At 46.1% G+C, this 18560-nt stretch overlaps 1 long non-coding RNA gene across 1 annotated transcript; it reads right to left on the minus strand.

Annotated features, from left to right (window-relative positions):
- Positions 1-3514: 3514 nt before the first annotated feature.
- On the minus strand, positions 3515-5297 carry LOC128406693 (uncharacterized). Its single transcript, XR_008328581.1, has 3 exons — positions 5216-5297; positions 3987-4049; positions 3515-3611 (listed from the first exon to the last, which is right to left on the minus strand). It is a non-coding gene; the product is annotated as an uncharacterized LOC128406693 (long non-coding RNA).
- Between the last annotated feature and the right edge of the window lie 13263 nt (positions 5298-18560).

Consider the following 18560-nt stretch of genomic DNA (forward strand, 5'->3'; position numbering starts at 1 on the left):
TGTGGGGTCTGAAGCCCCCACGGCCCTTAGAAGTTGGCTTCTGCCAAGAGGCTCATGCCAGCAGCTGGCAAAAGGCCAGGGCATTGGTGAGATGGATGCCAGATCTTTGTCTGCCGTCAACCCACTCTGCAAAATAAGCTAATCAAGAGCCTCTGGCTCCAAGCTGGGGGTGCATTTTTTGTGAAAGGCACATTTTGGGAATATGGCTCTCTAAGCGAGGACAAAATTTGGTGCCACACCCAGGTCTTATTTTCACAATAATTCCTTTCGATGCAGTTGCTTTTTAATGGATCTTCTCCATAATAAATGTTGTTGCTGCTGTTGCTGCTGCTGTTGCTGTGCGCACCTCTGCTTGGCACCCTGTGCAGTGGAACACCCCACACCACTCTAAATCTGGAGCTGAACATGCTCACCCTCTTCCCCGAGCCCCAGGTTATAAACAAGGTGCTGTAAACGCCTGTTTTATTTTAGTCTCTCTTGGCCGTGCTCTGCTGCTTGTGCCCCTTGCTCCTTTCTTTGAGTTCAGCTCTCCCAAATCAAAAGAGGGGGGACATATTTCTGCATTGACTGGCAGCCGTTCTGTGGGATTTTCCCAGCTCTGACTGGAGACATCATGGTCTGAAATGGGGACCTTCTTATGGGAGCAGGAAGCTGCTCCCACACTACATTATGGCCCTTCTGCAAACCAAACTGGGGGTGATTGCTATGGAAAATAAATGTTGTCATCTAATAACCTGGAGCTGTCAGATCAAGGTCCCAGGCACCCTTTGCCCCAGAGGGTGATACCTTAAAGAAGGTTTGGGGAGCCTGGTGCTGAACTGCAACTCCCAACAGCCCCAGGAACACAGCCGACGACCAGAGGTGGGGGTGCTACAGATCCACAACATCTGGAGGGCCAGAGGTTCCCCACACCTTCTTTAAAGTGTTGCCAAAGAAGGATAGAACTTTCTTTATGTATGCTACTACAGCAGCAAGAATACTCATCGCAAAATATTGGAAGACACAAGATTTACCCACCCTGGAAGAATGGCAGATGAAAGTGATGGACTACATGGAGTTGGCGGAAATGACTGGCAGAATCCGAGACCAGGGAGAAGAGTTGGTGGAAGAAGATTGGAAGAAATTTAAAGACTATTTACAGAAACACTGTAAAATTAATGAATGTTAAAATGATGCTGGAATGGACCTAAGTGGACTTAGTAATAAGATCAGTAAGAGTATGAAAAAATGATAGGACAATTAGTTAAGGTACAAAGTTGCAAATCTGATGAAAATCAACCTAAATGTTATAATGAAAAAGGGGTAAGGATATGCTGAACTAATGTTATGATTGGGAATAGAGGAGAGGGAGGCGTGAGGAGGTCAAAGAAATAAGCGAATGAGAATTTTGAAAATATGAGAAAATTGAGTTGGTTTTTAATTCTTTTTCTTCTTCTTCTTCTTTTTTTCTGTTGTTATGTGATTGAGTGTTTTTTCTTCTTTTTGATGTATGTTCTGTGGTTTTTCTGTTTTTGTATGCTTCTTTCTCTGGTTATGATTATTCTTTGCTTTATTTGTGAAAACTTTAATAAATATTTTAAAAAAATTAAAGTGTTGCTTTCAGCTTCACAACAGAAGTACTCTCAACATATTTAATTAACAATTTTATTTATTAATAAAGGAATATATACCATTAAGTATATCAAAGCAGGTTACAAAATCAGAAAGATCGAAGTCATAGGATATAACCATAAACACTAAAAACAATCCAAAAGTAAAAAAGTTAAAGGCGCACCCATATACCATTGTGGGAGGTGTGCCCACATAGGCCTGGTGGAATGAAACAGCAGGTGTTTAAAAGTTGGCACAGAAAGCACCCTCTTAATCTCTATTGGCAAGGAGTTCCACAGGTCTGGGCTGATGACTCTAAAGACTCGGTTTCTCGTTGCTGTCAATGGAGCCTCCACAATTCAGGGAATATAAATGCATGGCCCAGAAATTTAAGAAAGGAGCTCTCAGGTGCATGCTTGGGTGAAAAGTGGGTCCTGCGTCTCAAAAGGCTAAACTTTAAGGGACAGTGGCTACCAGATTCCAAAGAACCAGTTCTGTCCGGGGGGAAGGAGGGAAGGCAGAAACCTCAACAGGATCCTGAGAATACTTCTCTGGACAGCTATGGCAAGGACTGCAATAAAACAGTGATATATGAAAGGAAGGAGCAACAAGTGATTTCTTAGCAGCAAGCTAAAGCCAAGTGCTGCTGATCTTCAGAAACCTTTTCACAGACTGTGCTCAGAAGACTAATCTCTATTCAGTACAAATACACATCATATTGCTGAACTTTTAAAATAATTATAGGAATATAACTGATAAGAGAAATATAAATGAAAATATATTCCCTCAGTTTTCTTTGTTTTTCTTCTTCGGGGGCTCCTCCTTCTCTTCCTCCTCTTCCTCCTCTTCTTCCTTCTCCTCTTCTTCCTCCTCTTCCTCCTCTTCTTCCTCCTCCTCTGCCTCTTCCTCCTCCTCCTCCTCTTCTTCCTCCTTCTCTTCCTCCTCTTCCTTCTCTTCTTCCTCCTCCTCTGCCTCCTCTTCCTGCTCCTCCTCCTCTTCTTCCTCCTTCTCTTCCTCCTCTTCCTCCTCCTCTTCCTCCTCCTCTTCTTCCTCCTCTTCCTTCTCTTCTTCCTTCTCCTCTTCTTCCTCCTTCTCTTCCTCCTCTTCCTTCTCTTCTTCCTTCTCCTCTTCTTCCTCCTCCTCCTCTGCCTCCTTCTCTTCCTCCTCTTCTTCCTCCTCCTCTGCCTCCTCCTCCTCTTCCTCTTCCTCTTCTTCCTCCTCCTCCTCTTCTTCCTCTTCCTCCTCCTCCTCCTCTTCTTCCTCCTCAAGTGAAAGAATAGCTGAGGGAAAAGCCAAAGAACCACCGGTTAAAATTGGTATATGGCATGTACAACCATAAACTGTATTTTCACAGACCCTCCAAGTGTCCTGTTTCCCAGGGATGTCCCTGATTTAGAGAAGCCATCCCAGTTTCCAGTTAGATTCCAGAATGTCCCACTTTTCCTTAGGATGACCCTATTTTCATCAGAGAAATGTTGGAGGGTATTTTCCATTATGCTGTACTTTCATTTTTTATGGCAAAAAATGGACAACCAAGGAAGACAGGAAATCCTGGCCACAAGGAAGACAGCAAACCTTGGTGCCCTTCAGAGGCACATGCGCAGTCTGCTACTGGCCTCTGGCCTCCTGTGCAGGGTAAACACCACTCCTGCCAAGACTTCTGCCCAGTGAAGGCGATCCGGCAAGGTTAGCATCTCCCAAAAAGGCACCCTGAGCTCTGCTCCAGACCAAGGGTGAGAGACCTGTGGCCCTCCAGGTGCATTGGACTCCAGCTCCCATAAGCCCCAGCCAACATGGCCAGTGGTCATTACGGATGATGGGATGTAGTTCAACATCATTTGGAGGGCCATATCACTGCCCTCAGAAAAGGCAGCAGCCCCTGAATTAGCAAGTGCAGGATTCTCAAAAATACCTCTTCCTTGCATTTCCTGGCTTTTTCTGCGTATCATTGCAACTTCTCTATACATTGACTTCACCTCCCTCTTAAGTCTTCTGACTTCCATCCTCAGTGCTTCAATTTCCTGGAGAGGACAGAGATTGGTAGATATTTACTTCAGACATTTACAGAAGATGCAGAAGCCCTGGTTAAAGAATTCAGGAATAACAACAACAAACCTAAGCCAACAGTGCTATTGCTGAGAAAGAATTCCACCCCAGGATGCTAAAGGCATTGCAGGCAGAGCCCAGAGAGCTCTTTCCCTAGCCTGCAGGTGCCAGAAGGCCAAGCGCTGGTGTTACAGCAGTTGTACTTCAGAGGAGCATGGGAAAAGGCTGCTCTGGATTATGAGTATATAAATGGCATTGCCTGATGTTTTAAGCAGGCCCTTTTCCTGGCAATTTAAATGATTAAAGTTGACTTGATTAACTCCATCCTCCACCTGCCCTTATGGCTTTACCTGAACAGAAGTTCCAGCACGTCTTTGATCAACTGGGTTCTCTTCAGCTGCCATCAAGTTCTCCTTAGTTACAAATGAGGCACATTTCAATTATTATAGAAACCAGTTAACATTTAATGATGAAAATCCCACATTTCTGGCTGAAACCAGGCACACAATAAGAAGAATGAGTATGCACAATTGTATTTCATGCTTGTTCAGGAGGTTTGTGAACTAGACAACTGCAGTTTTAAACTGGCCCTTTTTTGAGTGATTTAAATAATTAAAGTTCAATCAACTCCACCCTCCACCCACCCTTCTGACCTTACCTGAGAGAAGTTACAACAGATTCTGTATCACACTGCATTTCTTCAATCCTTATCAAGCAGTACATGTGAAAAGGATCTAGGAGTCTTGGTTGACCACAAACTTGACATGAGCCAACAGTGTGACGCGGCAGCTAAAAAAGCCAATGCAATTCTGGGCTGCATCAATAGGAGTATAGCATCTAGATCAAGGGAAGTAATAGTGCCACTGTATTCTGCTCTGGTCAGACCTCACCTGGAGTACTGTGTCCAGTTCTGGGCACCACAGTTCAAGAAGGACACTGACAAACTGGAACGTGTCCAGAGGAGGGCAACCAAAATGGTCAAAGGCCTGGAAACGATGCCTTATGAGGAACGGCTAAGGGAGCTGGGCATGTTTAGCCTGGAGAAGAGGAGGTTAAGGGGTGATATGATAGCCATGTGCAAATATATAAAAGGATGTCACATAGAGGAGGGAGAAAGGTTGTTTTCTGCTGCTCCAGAGAAGCGGACACGGAGCAATGGATCCAAACTACAAGAAAGAAGATTCCACCTAAACATTAGGAAGAACTTCCTGACAGAAAGAGCTGTTCGACAGTGGAATTTGCTGCCAAGGAGTGTGGTGGAGTCTCCTTCTTTGGAGGTCTTTAAGCAGAGGCTTGACAACCATATGTCAGGAGTGCTCTGATGGTGTTTCCTGCTTGGCAGGGGGTTGGACTCGATGGCCCTTGTGGTCTCTTCCAACTCTATGATTCTATGATTCTAAGCTCTCCTTAGGTGCAAAGCAGGCAATTTCTATTATTATAGAACCAGTTTTTCATGTGTGCTTTTCATGAACTAGGTGAACTAGACAGCCACTATTTTAAACTGGCCCTTTTCCTGGCAGTTTAAATGATTAAAGTTGACTTGATTAACTTCATCTGCCAACTCCCCTTCTGGCCTTACCTGAGCAGCAAGTGCAGCTTGTCCTGGACCACAGCGGATCCCTTCACCCTCCATCACGCTCCCAGGTGTGGATCTGTTGTCCTGACCTGAATACAAAAGAGGTGATTTTACATCTCCATTCCAACACGAAACAAAAGCCCAGAGCCTGGCTTCATGCTCCCCCCTCATCTGGAATATGGTCACTTCCAGCACCCTTCCAGGCCAAGGATCTCCTTGTAGAGGACTGCTTGTATGACAGAGAGTGTTTCTGTGGAGTGCCGCCTCCCTCTGCTGGAGCAAGCCACCTCTCCAGCAGAAAAATGGTAGATTGGAAGTGGCCATCCCCGAATTCTCTAGGCAAGCATGCATGCCACACCTCAGCCAAAAGAGCTGCTATAACTCAGGAAAAGAGCATCTGTGCTGTGACTCTGGATGGCCAGCATTCTGCTTGGGGAAGCCCTGTCTCTCGAATTCAACTATCCCACACAAGGCCATGCAGCCAAAGAGCTGCCTCACCAGGCAGTTACAGTTTCCCCTGGCGGGTCAACATAGTTCCTCTTCCAAACGCACACAGCTTCAGTCCAGCACCTATTTCCTATCTTTCTAGGAGAAGTGTTAAGATCCACTACCACTGCTGAGACTGCTTTCCTTGCACACTTAATTTTGTCTGACCGAGATGACCTCTGGTGGGATCCTTCACCTAATGCTTTCTTCTTATTGCCAGCTGCAAAAACCACAAACACCAATTTAGGAAAGGCATCAAGTTGAGTCCTAAGGCTGCAATGTATCTCCATTCAGACCACAGCCTGATGAAAGTGTTGTGGTCAACACCCCACACACAATGGAAAGTTGCTGGTTTCCACCTTCATACTAGCATGCAGTGTAACAGCTGTTGAGGAAAATGCCAAAAGCTCTCACAGCCTGCTACACAAACCGTAAGAGTCTACCCAGCCCTCTTCCTCCCCTATCCCAACATATAACCAGCTCTTGAGTTCATAAAGGAGTTCCGTCTTTCCCCAACCCGTTCCATATGCATCCTGACCCAACTATCAGGATTTACCATCTGGCCAAGTTTAGGCGCCTAACTCTACAGTACTGCTGATACACCAGAGAGGCAATAGCCTGCCACTCACTAACCTAACTGCAGCCTTGCAGGAAAAGAATATAAGATCAGTCAGATATTTTGCGGTCCAGAGGATGCACACCCCAACCTAATTAGCACAAGCACCCATTAGAAATTAGCAGACCAATCCCCTACAGTGTACACCCTCCCCAACCAAAGCCAAGTCAGCTCACCGCCAGAAACTGGGATCCTTGTTCCTGTAGCTCCTTTGCCAAATTTCATGGCAGGTTTTCCTCCACGAGAAACCATGGCATGTTTTTTCTATGAGACACATGACCCAAATATCAGAGGAGACATTTTTAAGGTATCTGTCATTCATATACTTTAAAGTGGAAGGATTTCAGGGGCAGATGCTCTTTTTCTGCAGGGGGGTGGGGATTCCCAAAAAAGCACTATTCAGACCTGCATTAATGGCCTATGAGAAATGGGCTCATAGCCGTGTGACAACTGCACATCATGCTGTTGTGTTTAAGGGCTGGTGTTGCACTTCCAGGTAGAAGAGCTTGTTGGCATTATTTAGGCTCTGTGTCAATTGACTTTGTGACATGATGGGGGGGGGAGTTATTGTTTTTAGAGTATTTACCTGCGACCTATTGTGTGGGAATCTCAAGGCACTTTACAACAATGTCAGAAAATATGCAAACATTGAAATACAGCAAAATAAACAGGCCAAAGTAAAAATATCCTTAATAGCCCGTACTGGCTGGCAGCAGCATTCCTCCAAATGCATGATGGATAAACACGCTTCCCACCTGGACCAGAATTGCACCTATGTTGGCAAAGGCCTCCTTTCTAGAAGGGGTAGCAGTGGCTGCCCCCACCCACTGCTCTCTTCTCCCAGGCATCTGAAGACATGAACAGCTCACCTTCTCTACCTGTGTGCCACAAGCCTGAATTGCAAGACAGTTCCCACTTTGGTGCAACGGGGAACAAACATGCTGATGACGAGTTCTGAGGCTCCCCTAACAAAGCCATTTTCCTGGGCCCACATGCCACCCTCTGCAGGCTGCCAACCCACAGGGAAACTGCACTATTCTCCCCACAAACCGAATAGGATGGGGACTATAACATAGGACTTCCTAACTTGTGAGTTCTGTTGAGCCACTGTGGCTTCCTCAGTTTAAAGCATGGCAACTCAGGTGAGCCATTAAGCTAGAAGCTGCCTTCTGGAAATGTGGCATGCAGGAGAAGAAGGACGGACCCTGGGATTGGCTGGCTGCCTTCCTTTTGCCTTCCACCTCACGACATCCTTCCCCAGCCTGGTGCCCTCCAGGTGTTCCAGGGCTCCATCTCTCATCAGACCATGACCACACAGTCAGGGGTCAGGGATGGGGGCAGTTGTCCAAACCAGCTGGAGAGGCTCAAGGTGGGCATTACTGCCTCAAAGCTCTTTCCCTACCTCTCAATCTGGACTTACCTGGCCTTGCCCCTGACCGCCTTTAGCCACATCAGCTGTGCTTGGAGCTGGGACAGACCCCTCTGGAGACTTAAAGGTAGAGGAAACAGCCTGGGTCCCCTGGAGAGCACTCTCAAAGGAGATGCCCTCAAAGCTGGACACACTTTTCTTACTCCCAGACTTCAGGCTAGAGAATGTCGCTGCACACTTGCGACCCATTCCCTGGGTAGAAGAAATCTCATCCAGAGATGGATTTTCTCGCCCTGGGGGGGAAGCACTTTGGCCATTGCCACGGCATGTGGAGCTCTCCCTAGGAGCTGGACTTTCATCGATCATAAAGGAAACACTTCGGCTGATGCCACGGCGGCGTGATGAGCCCAGCCTAAGAGCCGGCTTTTCTTGGCCTGGGAGGGAAACACTTCCAGTGAAGCACCTGGAAGGTCGTATGGCATGCCCCCGGACCCGTGGGTATACATGGGCCATAGGCTGGCAGAAAAGTAAGGGCTTGATCACATCTGCGGTGCTCAGCTCAGGGGCCGGCAATGGAGCTCTGCCAGAGGAGGAGGAGGCGCCCCATCCAAACAGTTGTGGATAAGGGTGCTGGGACCTCGGCTCTTCCTGGCCCAAGACAGCACTGCTTTCAACAGCAGTGCTGGGAACTGAAGCTGGGCGCTCAGTGGACTCTGGATCAGGCTGGGGAAGAGAAGGCTCATCCAGCGATTCAGCTGGGGTCTCAGCAGGGGACTTGGGAGGGGACTTGGGTGAACTTTTCTTCTCCATTCTGTGGACGTCTTCTGTGGTCTTCTGACCAAAGCACCGGCTGATTTCAAAGGCTATTTTTTATTAAAGCTTGAAAGACAAGGAAAAAACAGTATACAGAAATCAATGTCAGATATCAAGCATTTTTTAAACATAAAATCTATAAGAAAGAAAAGAAGAAGACTTCTGATTCTTCATCTATCAACTTTAAAAACTTATGCAAAACTCTTTCTTCATATTAAAATCCAATTCTTCTTCTTTCCATAAACCAACCTCCCCCCCCCCAGTCTTTGAACCCAGATTATCACAAGTTCATGTTCCTTTCAGTGCAAAAAAGGGTTTCCCTTTTAATTCCCTCATTAATAAATGTCAACAGTGATTTTTCTCTAATTAAGCACATCAGCTTTGCTATCTCAGCCAAATCCATTGATTTCAATAACCATTCTTCCATTGTAGGTAGTAAGAAGTCCTTCCATCTTTGTACATGGAATAATCTGGCCGCTGTGATCATATACTGCTGGTGCCTTCCTTATTCTTTTTCTAGTTAGAATAATAGAATTGTAGAATTGGAAGGGACCCTGAGGGTCATCAAGACCAACCCTCTGCAATGCAGGAATCCCAACACATGGTCTCCTATCCAATATGAAACCACACCGGACCCTGCTCAGTGCCTGCAGCACTTGGAGGGACTTACAGAACTTTGTCAAACTGTGTTTAGAGGGCAAGTCAGACCCAATGCGAGAAACAGCTCTAATTTTGTGGTGGGTGGCAGAAGATTTCCCTAAGATCATTTGGAGCAAGTAATGAAGAACTACTCAACCTTTCTTTTTTGTCAGGTGGCTTGCTAGTTCCAATAAGTCCTTCAAGTGTGACTACAGCTTTAGTATGTCTGTTATTAAAAATGAAACACCTTTTTCAATTTGAAAACTGTTTAATGATCTTTACCTATCTTGGGAACAGTACACGGCAGTGGTGGGCAGTTCCACAGACCCTCCTCCTCTGCTCCAAATGCATACAGACCCATCAGCCTTCCCTTTCTCCTCCTGCCTCCGAATTATACACTAGAACACCTGAAATATTACTGTGCTCTGTGCCTGAAGGCAGAAATGGGCAGCGAAGGCAATACAGTCCCGTTTACTCGGCTTTCTAGTCTCTCTTTCCATAGTCTCTCTTTCGCTTCCTGACCTAACGTTTGCCTCGCTTAACATAATTAATTAGTAAGTGAAGTTTTTACTCTTCCATTCAAGCAGTACAGGAAGTAAGAACGTGTAAAAAGGAATTCTACTTCTAGAATTCCCAACTCCTGACATAAAACAGGATAAAGTTTGCCTTTAAATACTACGCGTTAGAAACAGAATTTTAAGGGGCAGTCTTTTCTGGCATTGCCAAATAAAGCTACTGACCCATTCCTAAGTCCTAAAATCCACAATTTCTCTGGATACCTGAAAAACCCAGTGGTGTATGTTGCCTTTCCAAAGTTCAAACCGTGTGCAAGGCAGCTTACAAAAAATAAAATATTATATATTTTGTGCAAACACAGCAAAACTAGTCATAAACAATGAACAAAATGTCAAAAGGTACACAACCAAATTGAAAAAAATCCACGTAAATCATAATATTCCACATAAATCATATGATCCAAAATAAAGATGTAAAAAATTAACATCAGCAACAGCAAAAATCCCCGCCACCCCCTCCCCCGAAAAAGAACCGAGCCCTCTTTTATAAATTGTAAAAGAGAAAACCACTGGAAATTGTAACCTTCCACTATTAATTGTTCCCTTGTTTTAATTTTACAATCTCCTCGTTTCGACTTTAAGAACTCTCGAAAGGTTAACCATTTCTCTTTATCCGTCACCCCTTTTCTGTAAAAAGCGGCTTCTGGTGAAACCCAAAATGGAGTCTTTGCGCATAAACTAACTTTATATCTATTTCCAGATTCTTAACACGCCACGCACGTCTAACAGAGTGGTTCTTAAAGTGCGCAATTACTTTAATTTTATCTACCACAAATATCCAAGCCATCTAACCCTTAAATCCTAACCTTCTAATTCCCAAAGTCTCTTATTTCTCAATATCCCCCATTCCGTTAACCGCACCAAGCAACAATCTCGCAGAACTTTAAATGTAATTCGTGGTTTTTTTCACCTGTCCTACAAACCTAGGTCTTTTTGCCGTTTAAATGGTAAATCAGTAGTCAACCCATACTTTTTGGTAAAAAGTTGTCTGGATCACAGAAAACCTACCGAATAAGAAGAATTGGAGTTTCTGTCGCTTTCTGCAAGCACCTGGGATGAGTCGTTGCGCGCACGGATCTGAGGCGTCGGAGAAGGACTGGGGCGGGCGGCAAGTGGGAGGGGAAAGTCGTGCGCTTCTGTCCCGTGAGAAAAGCGCTGATCCTCCCAGGAGGCAGCCTGCTTGCAGACAAGGGGGCAGAGCCGGGGGCGGGCAGAGATGCAGCCTGGCCTTGGGGTGCCCGCCTCTGCCCGTGCGCTTTGCCGCGTGGCTCTTGCTAACGGGCTGCTTTTTGTGTGAAAGGGTCCTGGATGCTCGTCATCAAGGTGGCTGCTAATTGCGCTGGTGGCGCTTGGCTCTTTCTCTCTTCCTTGGTTGAGAGGTGGAATACCAGGTGTGCTGGGCTGCCTCTAAGCCCATCAGGGCCACAGGCTGCTAGCATGACTCATCCAGGCTTTCTCATCTGAGGGGAACGTGTGTGTGTGTGTTTAATCTTAACTGCCATCCTGCTGGCTTTGGCAGCTTCACTGGGCTATACTGGGCCAGTCCCTTACCAACCACTTAGCCTACCTCACAGGGTTGTGGTGAAGATGCAATCAGGGGAAACACCTGAGGCCTTGCTTCTGGATGTGTAGAACCCTGGCATGCTGCAGGCAGTGGAATGCCCATGGATGGGCCAGGAGAGAGAGTGACGGGTGGAGACTGAAGGGAGGACAATGAAAGTGAAGCAACATGGACACACACAGAGAGAGAGAGAGAGTTGAGCAAAATCCAGAGAGAGTTTTAGGATGGCAGAGAGAGGAAGGGAGACCAGCAGGCAAGGAAGGAGCCAGAGAGCATCACAGGAGCCAGCTCTCACAGGCCCAGGTCCCCTTGGACCCCTTCCACAATAAAATATTTGAGGGGGTCGGGGCCCCCAAGTTGATGTGTACTGCCATTCAAATGGTGTGCATGCACCATGTCATGTGATTGATTATGTGGGGTGGGGATATGTTATTCAAGTTGGCACCCTGGAGGGCACAAAAAGAATGAGGAAAGGCATTTGGAAAGGGGGGGGCGGTGGAAATGACACCTGCAACCTGCTCCAGGGTGGGAATTGCATCCAACAGGAAGAGGTGTTACGGCAGAGGAGGAGGTTGTGAGAGGTGGGAGTTGGGGTAGGGTAGGGATTGCTAGTAGCAGCATAATGTCCTGTGCTGGCCCTGGTGACCCTAACTGAGAATCCCTGGGTTCAACTCTCCAGATTGTGGGATGTCAAATACAGAGCAGTCAAATACTACATTCCTAGAGAGGGATGTTTGTCCAGCCAGTAGATAAACTTCCTGTTTCCTTCTGACCAGAGATGGGTGTGACTAAACTATTTTATACCTTTTATACAAGACTGTGTCATGTCTATTCCTTTTAGGAGGGAATAAAGGGGAATAAAGAGGGACGCGGGTGGCGTTGTGGGTAAAACCTCAGCGCCTAGGACTTCCCGATCATCAGGTCGGCGGTTTGAATCCCTGCGGCGGGGTGCGCTCCCGCTGCTATGTCCCAGTGCCTGCCAACCTAGCAGTTCGAAAGCACGTCCAAGTGCAAGTAGATAAATAGGGACCGCTTACTAGCGGGAAGGTAAACAGCGTTTCCGTGTGCTGCGCTGGCTCGCCAGATGCAGCTTGTCACGCTGGCCATGTGACCCGGAAGTGTCTTCGGACAGCGCTGGCCCCCGGCCTCTTAAGTGAGATGCACGCACAACCCCAGAGTCGGACACGACTGGCCCGTACGGGCAGGGGTACCTTTACCTTTACCTTTAAAGGGGAATTAACAGGAAACTTATTTTAGAGGCTTAAGCAAGCCTGGCAAACCTATCCACTGTGTGAGTTTAAAAGGGAGATGTTACTCTGCTAAATTATAGAACTTGTTAACACATGTTGGAAAGGATATAATTAAACAATATATCCTCTCCTGCCTCCCTGAACATTCCCACACAGACAGGGCCCAAACATGACCACCTGCCAAAGGCTATTTCTTACCACAGCCTTGGCGTGTAGGTCCCAGGTTCAGATCCAGATCTCTCGAGCTGAAAGGCTCTTGGGCACAAACTGCAAAGACAGCATCTGTCAGAATAGGTCATACTGAGCCAGTACAGATGGACCTAACTATTGGTTCACTTCCTGTGAACTTTTTAGGTCACATCAGAGGAGAGAGAGAGAGAGGGAGGTTTCTACAGAAGTCTGCACCTCTTATCTCCATGTCCCCACCTCAGTCCCTAGGGCCAGAAGCAAAAGTTCTGCTGTGCAACATAGGCTCACAAGCAGAGCATATACAGGAGCTTTGCTGAGGGAAATGAAACTGCAGGGCTGTTCACTAAATGGCTTGCAAAGCAGCCATACTCTATGCTCTTATTGTTGTCAGTCACAGGGCAAGCCATAGAGGAATGGATTCCTTTGGGAGGTTGTGGATTCCCCTTCCTTTGAGTTTTTAAAGCAGAGGTTGTATGGCCACCTGTTAGGGATGCTTGAGTTGACATTCATGCATTGCAGGGGGCTGGACTAGCTGGACTCCAGTGCTACAATTCTGTGATTCTCTGATTCTAACCTGCTACAGCATATAGCATGTAGCAGTGGCCACAGCCCGAAAAATGGCTTCAACTGGCTGGCTAAACCAGGTGAGAGTAGCCAATGGATCTCAAAACCCCAGTGAGTTGGGGACTTTGGCTGTATGCAAAGATAGGCTCCTGTGGATTGAGTGGATGAGACCAATAGTGGGTCCAACAGCCAAGAAGATGATTCCTGCACATGCTGTAAAGGAAAGTGAGGGGCAAATGGGCCTGGTCAACCTGGGAAGGGAGCCCATCTGGGAAAAGAAAAATTCTGACCCTAAACCTCTGCTGCCTTGCATGATACAGTGGTACCTCAGGTTAAGAACTTAATTCGTTCTGGAGGTCCGTTCTTAACCTGAAACTGTTCTTAACCTGAAGCACCACTTTAGCTAATGGGGCCTCCCACTGCCACCGCTGCACGATTTCTGTTCTCATCCTGAAGCAAAGCTCTTAACCCAAGGTACTATTTCTGGGTTAGCGGAGTCTGTAACCTGAAGCGTCTGTAACCTGAAGCATCTGTAACCCGAGATACCACTGTATATTCAAGAGAGGAGAAGACTAAAGAATGAACCCTACACAAATCCAGAATGGAATCTCCAAGAGTGGTTGGATGGCACCTTGTACACCTCCTTCTAGCAACTCCTGCAGCCAAGCTGATGCCAAATGTATTATTGCTCTTTCCATTTGGACCAGATCAGTGAGCTCAAGGGGGGGGGGAGGGTCTTATCATCTGGGCAGCCTGGGACCTCTATACACCCAGTGCCAGCTTGTGCAATGGGGTGGTCATTTCCCTGCTAATTCAACAGTTTAACTTCACCCCTGTAGGCATACTCCATTGTCTCTCAAGTCAGGTGGATGCCTACAAAAGCCTGCCCAGAAACGTAATTTTGTCCACCCTCAAGCATTTAACTGCCTTACCCTTTTCAACATACATGTACTCTGACTTTCTCTATGTTCTTCAAACCTTGCTTTCCACAACAGCCTCCCCCTTAGCCTTAAAAGGCATTTATGCCTTTAATAATTTCTTGCATAGTCAGAACCTTTGGAGCCCCTCTGTTTTCATGAATCTTTGTCCCTCTTCCTGTTCAGACTTTAACTCTTGCAACAACCTTAATTAACATTTCAATTTTGTGTGCCCTTTTCAAGATGGCACACTGAGTATCCTGTATCTCAAGCTGGGTTAGCCTACGAAGCCACTGAACCAGACATTAGCCTGAAAACAGGATGCTTACTACAGAAGTAAATCCCACTATCAGCTTTTTTAATCAGAAGGTGCTGCTAGGCAACCAGCTTGTTAAACCATGAGAAATGTCAGCCCCTCATTAAACACATGGATTGCTTCCTTAATTCTCTGCACTTCAGCCTCTACCTGCCCCGAAGAAGTTACATAATGACAACAACTCAAATAAATAATAATACACTCTTCCCCTCTTTGCTTCTGGGTGAGATTAAGGGCTCATCCATACTTCTGCTTGTGATATGGCTAGAAAGCACCATCTGAGCAGTTTTCCCTTTCCAAGGGAAAACCTGCTGTGTAGTGATGGATAAGGACAAATGATGGTGGGTTGACTGTTTGCTCTGATTGAATGCTAAAGAGCAGCTTTCTGGAAGTGTGGATGAGCCCCTAGTGCCATATTATTTTGAATGACTATTTGAACAAGAGAATCTATTTCCTCCTGCAAATCACCATTAGTTCTCATAGTACTGCTAAAAGCAATAGCAAGCTTCGCAGATATATTAGATATGGCACATTCCAGTTCTACAAGCCCTAAATTTGGAAACAGTTTGGACATGACTTTTTGAAACACAGTGTGTGTCTGTTAAGGGGCTTGCAGTTGCTTCTCCTGATTCTCTTCTATGTGCAAAGCTGCCTTAGTTCAAAGGTTCCTCACCTGTGATGTTGCGGGTGATGGTGACGTTGGAAAAATGATTCCCCTTTGAGCCACCCCCCACTGGCAGCCTCTTATAGGCCATGCTGCCACAATGAAAACACAACCCCGGGAACTCAGGGATAAACACTATCCCCATCACTTAGGCTTGTCCAGTTCATGACCTCCCATGTTCTGTCAGCCAAAGAGTGGAATCAAACTGCAGGCTGTTGTAAAATTGATCTGAAATATGTTATATGCCCTATTCTACTCCCAGGGTACATAAGTAGCCTCACAATAAGATGAATGCTATTAAACAATCTTCAGAAGGCTGTGCCTAGCCATAGAACATAAGTGCAGGCTTTTTGAGGCAAAGTTCCCATAGAAGGAGGATGATTATCCGGGAGTTTTCCAAAACATTTGGAACATGTAACTTCTACATGGTCAAAAAATAGAGGAAAGGTTAGATAGGAAAGCATTGCAGTCCTTGAGGTCCTGGTTGTTTGCAGAAGGATAGCTGCTGTAGGTCTAGAGCTGTTATCTCACTCTCAAGGCACAACAAAATCATGCACAAGAACAGGAATGATGCAGTACAGGAATAACAGACGTCACAAGCAGATAGCTAGACCTTCACCACTTCACAATTAATTTCCGTTGAGTTCATTCTAATTTAATTTATCCAATAACATTTATATACCATTGGATTGTCAAAAGAAACCCCTTTATGCAGTTTGCACCCCCCCAAAAAAGCCTCACAAAAATGTTCGAGGAAGCAGTGAACAACAGGTACATAGTTTGAAACTTTATAGCACTGAGCTCCAGTGCAACTCCTTCCTGACCCAGGAAGCAGACGCCAGCCATCAGCCCAGGAATTGCCCCCATCTCCCCTCTGACCTCCTGTGGGCCTGGCCCAGTTCCATGCTGTTAGGACCTCCATGTATAAATTGTTGCTCCAAGACACAGAATGAGACAAGCTGTTGGGGAGAAGCAGCATGTGGGGAGGTTGCTTTCCTGCCTGGCTTGTGGGCCTCCCAGAGGCATCTAGTCAGCCAGTGTGCGGAACAGGAGATTGATGTGTTTATTGCATTATCTCCACTGGCTAGACTTCACTCCAAAGGCAGCTCCCAGCCCAAAGTGGATGGGCATTGCCCTTCCATTGGGGCGTGTGATTGATTATGCAGGGAGGGGCTTACCTCATGTTAGCAACCCTGGTGGAGGCCAAGCATTATTCTCCCACCGCTCCTCCATGGAGCTCAAGGGTCTTCCCCCTCCTCATTTTATGCTCACAACAACCCTGTGAGGCAGGTTAGGCTGAGAGGCAGGAACTGGCCCAAGCTCACCCAGACAGCTTCATGGTTGTGTGGGGATTTGAACTCTGGCCTTCTAGGTCCCAGCCCAATACTCTACCCACTACACCACACAGCCAGACCTCCCCCCCAGTCTGGAGTCCAATTCCCAGAAACTTTAGCCAGAGCTGCCCTGTGATGCTGGAGCTGTGGAAATGCATGGCCACCCATTTGGGCTCTCTTTCTGCTTCAGCAAGACAGTCTCCTAGGTTCTCCTTGAGGGCTTTTAAGGCCAGAGAATGCACATCTTGAATAAATGAAAGTCAAATGGACAAATAACAGCACCACTTGTGTTTATGTTGAGCACCCAAGAGCTACAAGCTGCAGCTCAAGAATGACCAGAGCGTAGACCAGAAATAGGCATGTGGTCCTTGCCTTCCAGCCTTTCAAGAGTCAGATGATTCCATGGGCATAGTGGGGGGGGCAGCTGGGCAGCTCCCCCCATCAAGTAAATAAACAGCAATACCTAGCTAAAAGCAGAAATAATTAGAATATTTGAAATTGAAATGCTCACCAAGATACTGCAATCTCCCTCCCTAACGAGCATTTCTCAAGAAAAAGTTGGTGCCTGCTTTTGCTACACTTATGCATGTAGCATATAATTTACTACTTTGTTGAAATGTGTGAGCCACTCTCTGCAGAACATCCGAATTTAGGATCCTACAACAGTGGGTCTAACTGACCATCTCTCTTGCTCAGCCAGGCACCACTTGTGCCCTGGAGCAGCCATTCAGTCCCTTGCAGAGAGCAAAGACCTGGCTAAGGTCGAGGATGACAAGGGAACATCTTACTCAGCTGCAATAGAAAAGAGGAGGAATTTGAGAAGGAAGCACCGAAAAGCTTTTCAGCAAATCCAAGAAAACTTGTTTGAGCTTAGATTAAAAAAAAATAAAAATGAAAAAGGCATGTTCTTTGAAATTTTTGCAAAATATACTCGTTAACTACATGATGTTACCGTTAACTTCCTAGTTTTCAGATGACTGAAGATTTTGACAGATTTTTCTGAGCACTAGAAGTCAAAAGAAAGTAAATTAAAACAACTGTTGTTGAGACATTTCATTCTGAATCTGCTAGACAGAGCCAGAGGATGATGACAGGTGGGTGTTCTGCCCCCCCCCCATATATCCTGGCTATGCCCATGGAGGCCTCTGGACTAGTACTATTTTTCATCCAGGCAAGCAGCAGGCATTGTCACAGGTACAGGTTTTCCCCACCTGGATTTAAATACTTATAATGAGTTCCAACATATGCAGACTAGAAAAGATATCTACTTCAAGGGCTTACTGGAAGAAGAAAGTCTTTAGCAGGTGTTGAAAAGACAACATACAAAGTGCCTGGCTATTATTTTAAGGAGAGGGAATTCCAAAGGACAGGGATCCCCCACCAAAAACTAAGTTCCTATATTGTGCAGAAGGGAGCCCCTGATCAGATGGTTTTAGTGGAATCATTATCAACAGCATCATTCTTGCATTTTTTGAATATGGCTTTTAAAAAGGACTGGGCAAGCTCATGGAGGGAAGACTATCAATGGCTACTAGTCATGGAGGCAGCAATGCTTCTGAACACCTGTTGCTGGAAACTGCAGGAGGAGAGATTGCTCTTCCATGCGGGCGCTGCTTGCTGGCTTTCCACAGGCACCTGGGTGGCCACTATGAAAACAGGAAGCTGGACTAGATAATTTCCCAGACTCCCACCTTTCATGCCTCCTTCAAACTTCTCGGCAAATTTATTGCTAGCAAACTGATCAAGACCTGGACAAGTCAAAAGGTGGATTTGGATTGCTTTTAAGTTGCATGATATGTAAAGCTAAGTTTAGTAAACAAGGCAAGTTTGCAGCTTACTTCACCATTTGAAGTGTTTCACTTAGCCAACTCTCTCTCTCTCTCTCTCTCTCTCTCGCCCCCACCTGGAACAAGTCCTGCAAAAGAGTTGAAGCAACCACTCTTTGAAGTGTGTTTTAAACTTCTTCTCCTTCTCTTCCTTCGTATTTATTGTATCAGCATACTGCCCCATATTAATGTTCTCTGAGCAGCCTGCACTAAATGAAAATAATTCCAA

Source organism: Podarcis raffonei, chromosome Z, assembly GCF_027172205.1.
Source record: "Podarcis raffonei isolate rPodRaf1 chromosome Z, rPodRaf1.pri, whole genome shotgun sequence".
NCBI classification, from domain to species: domain Eukaryota; kingdom Metazoa; phylum Chordata; class Lepidosauria; order Squamata; family Lacertidae; genus Podarcis; species Podarcis raffonei.